The following is a 9745-nucleotide window of genomic DNA, read 5'->3' on the forward strand; positions in this document are numbered from 1 at the left end:
TTACAGCAGCCCCATTGCATACATATGCACATAGCATTTAATGATGCATAAGAGAGACAGAGCAGTACTTTTCCCCTCATTGCCAATGCCTCCTTTATCTTTGTTTTAAAGGCTTGATTCAGCCCTGAGAAATCTCCTGCCTCTGATCCTGCTACAAGTCAAACTAAAAGCATCCCCCAAGAGGAAGCCATTCATATTTATTTTAGTTAATTGCTTGTTTGCATAATTACTCATTCCTAAATCCAACTTACAATAAAATCTTCCCTCCCATCAATACAGCTATTGTTACAGCTTCCAGCATGTCTGTCCCAACAGTCATTTGCTGGAGCTGGGAACGCTGCTTTGTAAAGGTGAGCCCTACAGTCTAGCTTTGAAGGTCAGTATGTCTGATCTACAGAAACCAGGTCAGATAGCTTCCAAGTCGGCTCCAAGACCCACTTTCTCTTCCAAGTCCTTCACTGTAATTCAGTGTAATAAAGGAAGGGGCAAGTGGATGAGGGGGAAGGAGTATTTGAGGTTGGTGAATGTAAAACAAGGCCGGCTTTTAGAGGTAAGCATCTGGTTTTTGGCTTTGCCATCTCTAGCATAGGTGTATGGCAACGTGTGTCCCTGCATATTAAAAACAAACCAAAGCAGAACAGGGTTTGAGTGTGGGAGAATGGTCACATGAACGATGTTCTGTATAGTACAGTAGAAAGTGCTCAGATGAGACTGGGACAGGGGCAGGTGACGTGTTTTTATAAACCAGAGTTTTCCTCAAAAGTTAAAAGAATCCCTTGCATGGCCTCCTTAAACAAGTAAGTTTATTTTCCCAAGCCAATTTCCCATCAGATCTTTTTGAAATTGTTATTATTTTATTAATTTATTTATTTTGATACGTGCAAACAAGAGAAGAATATTGTAAAAACCTGCCTGAACCAGTAGGATTTAGGAAGTCCTTGGCAAGGCTTACAGTGTACCTTAGTGCCTCAGGACCAACAGATTTTGAACCAACACTGAAGAAACACACATATCTCTGTGCTGAATGTCCACTCCATGCCAATGATGAAGTAGTGCATCCTGTAAGGCTAAAATGACAGCAGAGGGCAGGGTGTACAACCTAGGAGAGTTGCAAAGAAAGCAAACAAAAGCTTTGCTAAGCAGCCTTCAGCACTGTGTTAGGCTTTTGGCTTATTGTTTGTGTCCTGTGACTCAGATTCACCCATTCCCACCTATTTGGCATGACCCTGACTGAGTTGGTGGGGTCTGCCAAAGAATCAGGTTCCAACCACGCTTATTTTGACTTGTGGTGGCATAAATCCAGGGGCAGAGCTGGAAGCCCACTCTCACCCCTAGCACCTTGGAGATACACTCTCGCTGGGCCAAGCTGAACCAGAGTGTTCAGGATCAGTGTGTTTCAGGATCAACCTCAGTGTTGTCTGGGCTGTGAATCAGACACGGCAAATGCATTTGGAGTCATGAGTTGGGCTCGATGATCCTTGTGGGTCCCTTCCAACTCAGGATATCCCATGATTGTCCAAAGAGATGGAAAAGACACCATCCAGGTCACTAGCTGGACATCTTTTAGCACGCCCCTGGAGTTTTACAGGATAAGTCTGGTGGTTGTGTCATACTGTCAGAAATGGCTGGTATCTCCTAGGTAGTTTCTGTCCCCACTCTCATTTCCCGACATCTCTTCACAATGTGGGTATCCAAAGGAGGAGCCAGTGCCTGTGGTAGTGTGGGAGAGGGAGGAGGGAGAGGAGAGCAAGCCTCGTGTCCTTGTAAGCGTAACAGTTTAGTCTTTGCTCTCAGGGACACAAGCTGGCAGTTGGCTTTGTAGTAACCCACATGACAACAGGAATAACATCAGGCATAATTAGACGAAATGATGGTAGTTCAGCTCTTTCCCCCCAAAGCACCCAGCCCCCTCAACCCATTTTGAAACAATGCACCTTTTGTGGGCTCCAAGTAGCTTTTAAAAACACAATCAATTTCTTTCTTCCCCGTCACAGAAAAGAGCTTGCTGCTTGGATAACTAATGTTGAAATGTCTCGGGTAGGATGGGGGCTGGGACAGGGAGGGGACGAGACACCTCACCCACCCCTCCAGCTTCATCTGATGTCCTCTGCCAGACAGCCCTTACTCCCCCTCAAGATAATAATTTCTCCTTGTTACTACAACTTTAAATGCTCTTCCTTTCCACCCCTGCAGCCCACAACAGTGTCCCCTATTGTCTTCACATCAGAGGTATACGTGATGTAGGCATGATTCTGCCTTTTCCAAGGCCTTGTCAGGTTATGGATGATTGGTCATGCTTCATCTACCCGATGAAGGCCATCAAAGAATAGCACAACATTTTCCCCTGCTGTCTCCTTCCTCTAAGTGCAACTTGGCTGAGAGGACCACTGTGCTGGATTTGAATGGAAATTATCTAAGTGTGTGGTTCAAGCTCCCCCTGCTAGCTCCCCTCTCTTTAAAAAATGAGTCTGAAATGTAATCAGATTTACTTTAATGAGGGGGGACTGAGAAAATGCATCCCATGAAAAAGAACTTTGTGGGCAATCCAGGTCCCACACCATAAACAAAATCAAGTCACTCTGTATTAGTGTATGGAAAGCTCCAACACAGGAGAAACTGTGTTTCTACCCCCTCCATATCACAGCTTTCCAGCCAGCCCATTAAACTGCTTTTTACCTACTCCTGTGCCACCCCACCAGGTAGATGTATGTGTGCCTTTACCGGGTAAGAGACTTGCATGTGGGAAGGCAGCACTAGGTCAGAAGAGGACCAGACTCTGAGAGCTGTGATTTCACTTTGAGATGGTTTTGAGTCCTTTGCTGAAATATGAGTCGTTTTAAAACTACTGAGCTAAGAACTGTGGGGGTTTTATTGGTTTGGCTGTTTGGTTTTGTGCATCTTTAAGGCATTTGGACATGAAGTGTGATGCCAACCGTGGCAACATTAACATTTTAAGTGTTTGAAGACTGCAAGTGAATGCTTAATGCTGTGATACGTATATCTGTGTATGTATTGTTGGTAACTCTGAAGTTGGTTTATAACTCCACCAAGTTTATTCAAACCCAGTTTCTTTTTAAGGTCCCAGTGAGATTCCCAAGCAATCAAGTTTGAAGACTTGCAGTACAGTCATGTAAATAAAACTTGTGAACAGTGGAGCTTGACAAAGCCATCTTGAGAACTGTTCATCTCGTTAATGGGCATAGGAAAATTTCTTCCAGAAATGTCCCGATAGCAATACATGTAAGAAAAAGAGAATAAAAAAATAAAATCTCAGCATGATTTTTTTTTTTTCTCCAGTGCTTCTAACTTTGGGATAGCCATACATGTTCTTTCCTCAAAAAGCAACAGTAATTATTTCTGGAAAAAAAAAAAAGCCTACCCTGGCAAACTTCATTCCCAAACTGTTGCATATTTCTTTTAGCTCTGGCTCAAAAATATTAAAGCTGATTTTTGGGGAAGCTGTATTCTTTTCCCTGCACATGTAAGATTTAATTTGCCCCCTAAAATTATTTGGATGTTTCAGGCCAAAAATTGAATGTTCCAGAACATGTAAGGTTGTGGCAACAGGGGATTGATCATAAACTCTTTTCCAAACTTAACTACTAGTTTAACTGTTGACCGGTTATTACCCAGAGAGTATATTTTATTGACTGTGAATTCATTAATAGTTAACTGGTGTGTAGACATCGAAACAATGTGTCGATTCTTCATATTGAATCCTATCTCAGACAAATACAATAAGATGCCATGGTCTGTCGCTTTTTCAACTCCACATTGCTGAGTGTTGATGTCAGGGAAAAGTCTTGCTCAGTTAACAGCATTCCTAGAGCACTTTGTGGGACCAAAACAGCACAAGACAAAAAAAAAAAAAAAAAAAAAAAAAAAGAGCTCCAGAGCTAAAAAAAAAAAACACATCAGCAAGGTTCCCAAGTCAGTAACTTGCACCTTGAGTTAAAAAATAAGCAGACAAAGGATCAAATCCAATGCTGTGCTCCAGCATGAAGCCAGGGTTTCCTGCTACGAAATGTTACCTCTGCTAGAAAGGTTCCTTGGATGCCTTTGCTGGGTTACCTGTATATACAATGATTTTTTTCCTGCAACCTGGAGCTTTTCATTTCTCATCCTTTTTTTTTTTTTTTTTTTTTTTTTTCCCCCTGGAAGTGTGGAGAGTCATTTGTAAACTTTATTACCTTGCAAGGCAGAGAAAGCAAAAATTCATGTGTCTCTAGAGGTTTGAAAATGCGAAGTGCTAGATGTGACTGCTACTCATAAAGGAGTTCCATTTCTGAATGCTGATGTACCTAGAAACACATGAAAAAAGCATTTATGTTTTAGAAGTCTATTGAATACAAGGAGGACAAACACTCTGTATCTGTTGAAGGCCAGGATCATTGCTGTAAGATTAACTAGAAAGGAAAAACACATGGCAGCTATCCAGGAAATACAGCTATCAGAAGATAAACAGGGATAAACAACCAGGGACTCCAAAAAGTTGCCCTACTATCAAAATAAAAGATATGACCTCCTCAGAAGTCTTTATATTCTAGAAGCATGTGTCTAAATACAAAAAAAAAATAGAAGTATTTTGGGCTGAGGAATGGTTTTAAGGCCGTAGCTGAAGCCAAGAAAGAGGGCCAGCCCTGGCTGAAGTTGGAGAGTGGAGGTACACAGTATGTGGTGATTTTTGAAAGACCACAGAGTGAATTTCTGCTCATGACAATCCCTAAGGAGAGAGACATTGGCTCTCCTTGCCCTTTTCAGCAAGAAGTAATCACTTTTCATATAGCCTGTATGTGGGGACAGTAGAACTTTTCCACCCCAGCTTCTGAGAATGTCATTATTGGCTTTGCTAAGAGGCATCAAAACAAAAGGAGTGGAATACAGTTCTCTCCAGAACAAAGGCTTAACAATTCAGACGGTCCTTGGCATTCCCAAGAGCAGAGTGCAGTAGCACCAGGTTCCCTCTAGGCCCAGGGAGAAAAAGAAGTGGCTCAGCAGCTCTGAAATTCTGAACTGGGTGTGCCCCTCTCCTCACCCAGACATCTCTGGTACCTATGGTGACCATACTCCTAGAGTCTTGGCTAGGTCATGTGGAGGGAGTCCTAGAAAAGATCTATCAATCTATCTATATATTTTTTTTACTGAACAAGCTCACTTTGTATTCAAGAGGAACCCTCTTTAGCAGTAAAATAAACACACTAAAGAAAAACCACAAGTGATGATTTTAAAAGAATGACTCTATACTGTTGTCAAGAGAGTTATTTGCATAGAGTTACACTGGACAAAATGCCTAAGAAGTGCATTGCTATCTTTCACTGAAGCGTAAAAACCTTTAGATGTTATTAAACTTCTCTTATGATGGCCCTCAAGATTATAAACAAAGGGAAAAAAAAAGTGTGGTGGTTAGGAACAAACTTATCCCTCATGTATTTCTTTTCCTCAACTGGGAAAAGGCAATAGAATCACTTGGTCCATTGGGTCAATTGTACAAGAGAAGTAGCTTAGTGGCACAAATCACAATGCTAAGGAAAACCAGAGAACCCAGATGCTAGGGGGTTGCCTGTGATCTCATGTCTGTTTTGTAGCTGTGTGTACTGCATATCTGTTGACAGCAAGGAACTGGCTCCTGATTTACAAGCAAGTTATCAGAGAACTGACTTGCTTTATGTTGATAGAGACCTGAAGTTTCACTACACGTCTAATAACTGTGGGACACCTCAGCAATGCAGTTTTAAGGACAAAATACAACCAGGTCTGGTGCATTGTCTGCTCTGATCATTCATTTGTCCCCTCTTATGTGGCGGTCTCTCAAATTTGCACTAATGAACAAAGGGAGGATTTGGGAAGAACTGGCATCTGTCTCCAGTTGCTTTGCTATTCCAAATAAGTCTGCCTCTGTACATTTTGTGGAAACAGTCAAAATCTCATTCTCAAATAATCTTCCTTCTTATTCTGAAAAGGTGTTAGAGTGCTTTGATGTGTCAGTAGATGTTCTTCAGCATATTGGGGTTCTTATGTTAAACTGAGGCATTGGGATCTAATGCCACAAATGTTCATATGCTGAGGGACTAGATATTAGTTTGGGCACAATGCAATATCGTAGACTTTTTTTTTTTTTTCCAAAAATTGCACCTCAGGCTGGCTGAATCACATGAGCTTACTGCTTGCTTATCTATCTATCTATCTATCTATCTATCTATCTACCTATCTATTTTAGTAGTAGCCTTCATGTAAGGAAACAAACAAACAAAACCAAACAACAACAACAACAACCAGAACTCATTAGACATGAAAAAATGATGCCTGATCATACACATTGAGTTTTAATATTAGTTGTAGAATAATTTTGTGACTGCAATCAATGCATTCCCACTATGTGATGTTGCACTGGCATTCAGCTTCTTTGTTTGAAGCTTTATGGTTATCTAAGGTACTGCCTTCATTCTGCTTCTACTTAACAGATCTAGAAATGCCTTTGCTCCTTGTCTTACTCTGATCCTACTTCCTGGGAGAAACTCCCCCCAGACTTCTACAAATTTTCATCATGATGCCTCAGCTGCCTTAAAGCCCTCTTGCTCTGTGTTCTATACAAAATACCTTTATTTGGTTGCTGGTATATTGTAACTGAACTTCCATGAGGACTATTACTGCTCTATGTTCTTCTTTCCATTTTGGGAACTCTTTCTTGTGCTAGTAAAGGATCTATCTGTTCACAACATCACAATATCTGTTGTGGCAAGAGCAACATAAATGTAGTTATTAAATTAGTTATAGTTAGTATTAAGAACTCGATGGCATTAACTGTTATATATATTAAACTTGTTATAATCAGTAGATAATTGTTAGTTGTGAATCTTTGTCGTGGTGTCATTGAAAAAGATACTGAAAGTAATAACTAGTAATAACCATAACATGTATTTGACCTGCAATTAATAAAAAGATGCGTTCATTAAGTGACTGTGCTCTTCTGATTTTCTGGATATGACAGAAAAACAAGGTCTATTATTTCTTTATCTACTGTTATGAACTCATCACTATGGTGTCCACATCCTGGTGTAGGCTTTTGCGTTGTAACAGATTATGCTTGCTACATCTTTTATTTTAAATGCCAGAATCTTTCTGCTGTCTGAAATGTTGGGTTCGGTTTCAGTACTTACTTCAATATTTCCTGGCCAGATTCTGAGTCCTCTGTTTAAGATGTTTTACTGCGCAGAACAATATGACTGCATTAAATATGTATTTAATGTATAAAGGCCAACCAAAGTGTCTAAGTTAATCGAAGCTGTTCCTGGGGCTCAGGGTTTTTGAACAGCTAGTTATGGAAATCAGAGCAGGGGAGCAAACCTGGGAACAGCTCCAGCTCTAGATTGCATCCTCCTGCCTACCTAGTAGTCTGATTTTTTGCCATGGACTCTGCCCAAACTTCCTTTTGGAAGTGACACATCCTGATGCTGGAAGACCTTCCTAGGGAAGTTTCAGCAGGGAGGAAATGGGAAAATATAACATCTCATAAACTCCCTATGACTCCAGAACAAGGCCCAAAGGCTATCATTACTGAGATGCATACTGCAAGCGTCATTTCCAAGAGAGGATCTCAATTTATTGTGTGTTGGGAGTTTCTAGGGTCAGCTCCATCCTGCTATGTGGTATAACAATGCATCAGTTGCACAATGGAAGTAACTTCACAGTGACTTCATATGTCACTTCAGCAAGAGAGCAGAAGAAAATACTCATGTAGCAACAGGGTGGTTTGGTTTTCCTGACATTTAATTCTTACATGGCAGGCATCAGTGCTTTAATGGGAGAGAATTTTGGAATGAAAGCAAACTCATTAGTAGAAACCAATTACAAATCTGTGTTTCCTGCCCTTGACAAAATTCCCTGTTTCTCTGCCTTGTTGTTTTCTTGTTGTTGTTGTTTTTGCTTGTTTGGTTGGTTGGTTTGTTTTTCCCTTTCACTGTCAAGTCATGTCAGAGCTGATTATAAGAGATGGGCCTTGCAGAAGACAACATTGCATGGGTGGGCTTTGAATGTTAAGCTTCACCACTGTTCTGAAGATCACAAAACTCAATTTCAGCATCTTTGTTCACTCCCTAGGCCAGTGAAAACCCTAAAGTAAAAGCCCAGTGGTAAATTTTTTTAGCCTCGAGTCTAAGTTTGTGTATTCTGAGGTGGAAGGAAAAATTCTTATTTCACAGTCAAATGCTGATTGTGAAGCAGTTTGTACTGTGGTGGAAAGCCACGTGGCCAAATATGGTTATTTCCATATATGGCAAAATCATTCCGTATTCCTTTGCATCACAAACACTCCATGACCCTTAGATGTCATAATTGCTGACCTCTCAGGACAGGCCAGATACGGAGCAACATCACAGAAACAGGCTGCTCTGCCTGGAGGCTGCCACCACCTTACAGAAACCTTGAAAGCAGCAATGGCACGATCCAGGCGATATCAGGAGCGACGCAGCAGGGGACGCTCCCAGCGGAGGCAGGGAGTCAGAGGCAGGAGACAAAAAAGGAGGCAAGGGAGAATGAGGAGAAGGGCAGGAGGTACGGTTCTTTCAGGCTAAGTGGTGGAAAGGCTGTCACAGGATGAGACTTTTTGAGAAATCCTGGTGGAACCATAGTGCTTCAGGGACTATCTTGTGACCAGTCAAGGAAAACTCTTTTTGGCTCAAGGACAATGCATCTTTAGGGGGAAAATATGAGTTTAAGATTCTCATTGTGGAGCCAAAATGAAAGTTGGAATAATCATATTGGCCACAGCCATAAGAGTGTCCAGGACATTTTAGGTGGCTGAAGGCTGTCAAACTGCCATCTTTGAATCTTTTATGATAACACCTCCTAGTTGGGTAGGGAATGTGGGGGAATGAGGAAGAGTTCCATAAAAACACAGCCCTTAAATATTATTTTGTACCAGCTGGTCAGCACAAAACTACTTCTGATGACACAGGAGCAACCCGGAGACATTCATGTGTACTCCTACAATATTGTATAGAATATCTGGTGGTGAAGCAGATGTTTATAGGGCTTGTTAAACACTCAGCTGAACTTGTAGACAGGTTCTCTAAGATACAGCAATATAGGTCAAATATATTCTGAAAATACCTGTCTCTCTGTTGCCTAAAGAGGTAACTTTGACTACCCAGTTAAACTAATAAATTATCACATTTAGGCAAACAGAAAACCTTACTGACATCCTCTCTTATGTACCAAGAAGCCTTCAGTTCTAGAGCATGGCTTTTGAAAGCATTATGCCTGGACAAATAACTATTGCCATCAACACCCCTTTTCAGCTTTCTAAGGAGAATGTGTCTCATCCTTGCTTTCCTACCTTTTCTTCCACAGGGAGCAAGAAGTACCATTACAGGAGACGAGTGATGTATTGAGACCCAGCCTTCTCTGTCATGTGGAAGCAGTGTAGAAACAAGCTGCCACATCAGTTGCATGATAAATAATCCTGCTTTCTGGGAAGAGCTTGGCATAGGAGCAGCCTGACATAATCAGCTTGCAATAAACAGGCCTGGATGCATTTTGTTTTGTTTTAAAATTTTATTTATATATATAAATATATATTTTATAGGGGGGTATACCTAGAATGTAATCTCAGAGAACGCTGGCTGTGCACAAAGATGTCCTGTGTCACGCAGGACTGAGAGGAATTACTGAACATGGAGAAGCAAATGGTTGAGGTTTGTCTTACAGTAGCCAATCAACCAAGTCTGAAAACAAAATTATCTCCCTA

At 41.1% G+C, this 9745-nt stretch overlaps 1 long non-coding RNA gene across 1 annotated transcript; it reads left to right on the forward strand.

Annotated features, from left to right (window-relative positions):
* The first annotated feature begins 8308 nt into the window (after positions 1-8308).
* Positions 8309-9532, forward strand: LOC140002968 (uncharacterized). The gene is made up of 2 exons (XR_011810796.1): positions 8309-8550; positions 9349-9532. It is a non-coding gene; the product is annotated as an uncharacterized lncRNA (long non-coding RNA).
* The last annotated feature ends 213 nt before the right edge of the window (positions 9533-9745 follow it).

The sequence above is a fragment of the Anas platyrhynchos genome, chromosome 7, assembly GCF_047663525.1.
Source record: "Anas platyrhynchos isolate ZD024472 breed Pekin duck chromosome 7, IASCAAS_PekinDuck_T2T, whole genome shotgun sequence".
Lineage (NCBI taxonomy): Eukaryota > Metazoa > Chordata > Aves > Anseriformes > Anatidae > Anas > Anas platyrhynchos.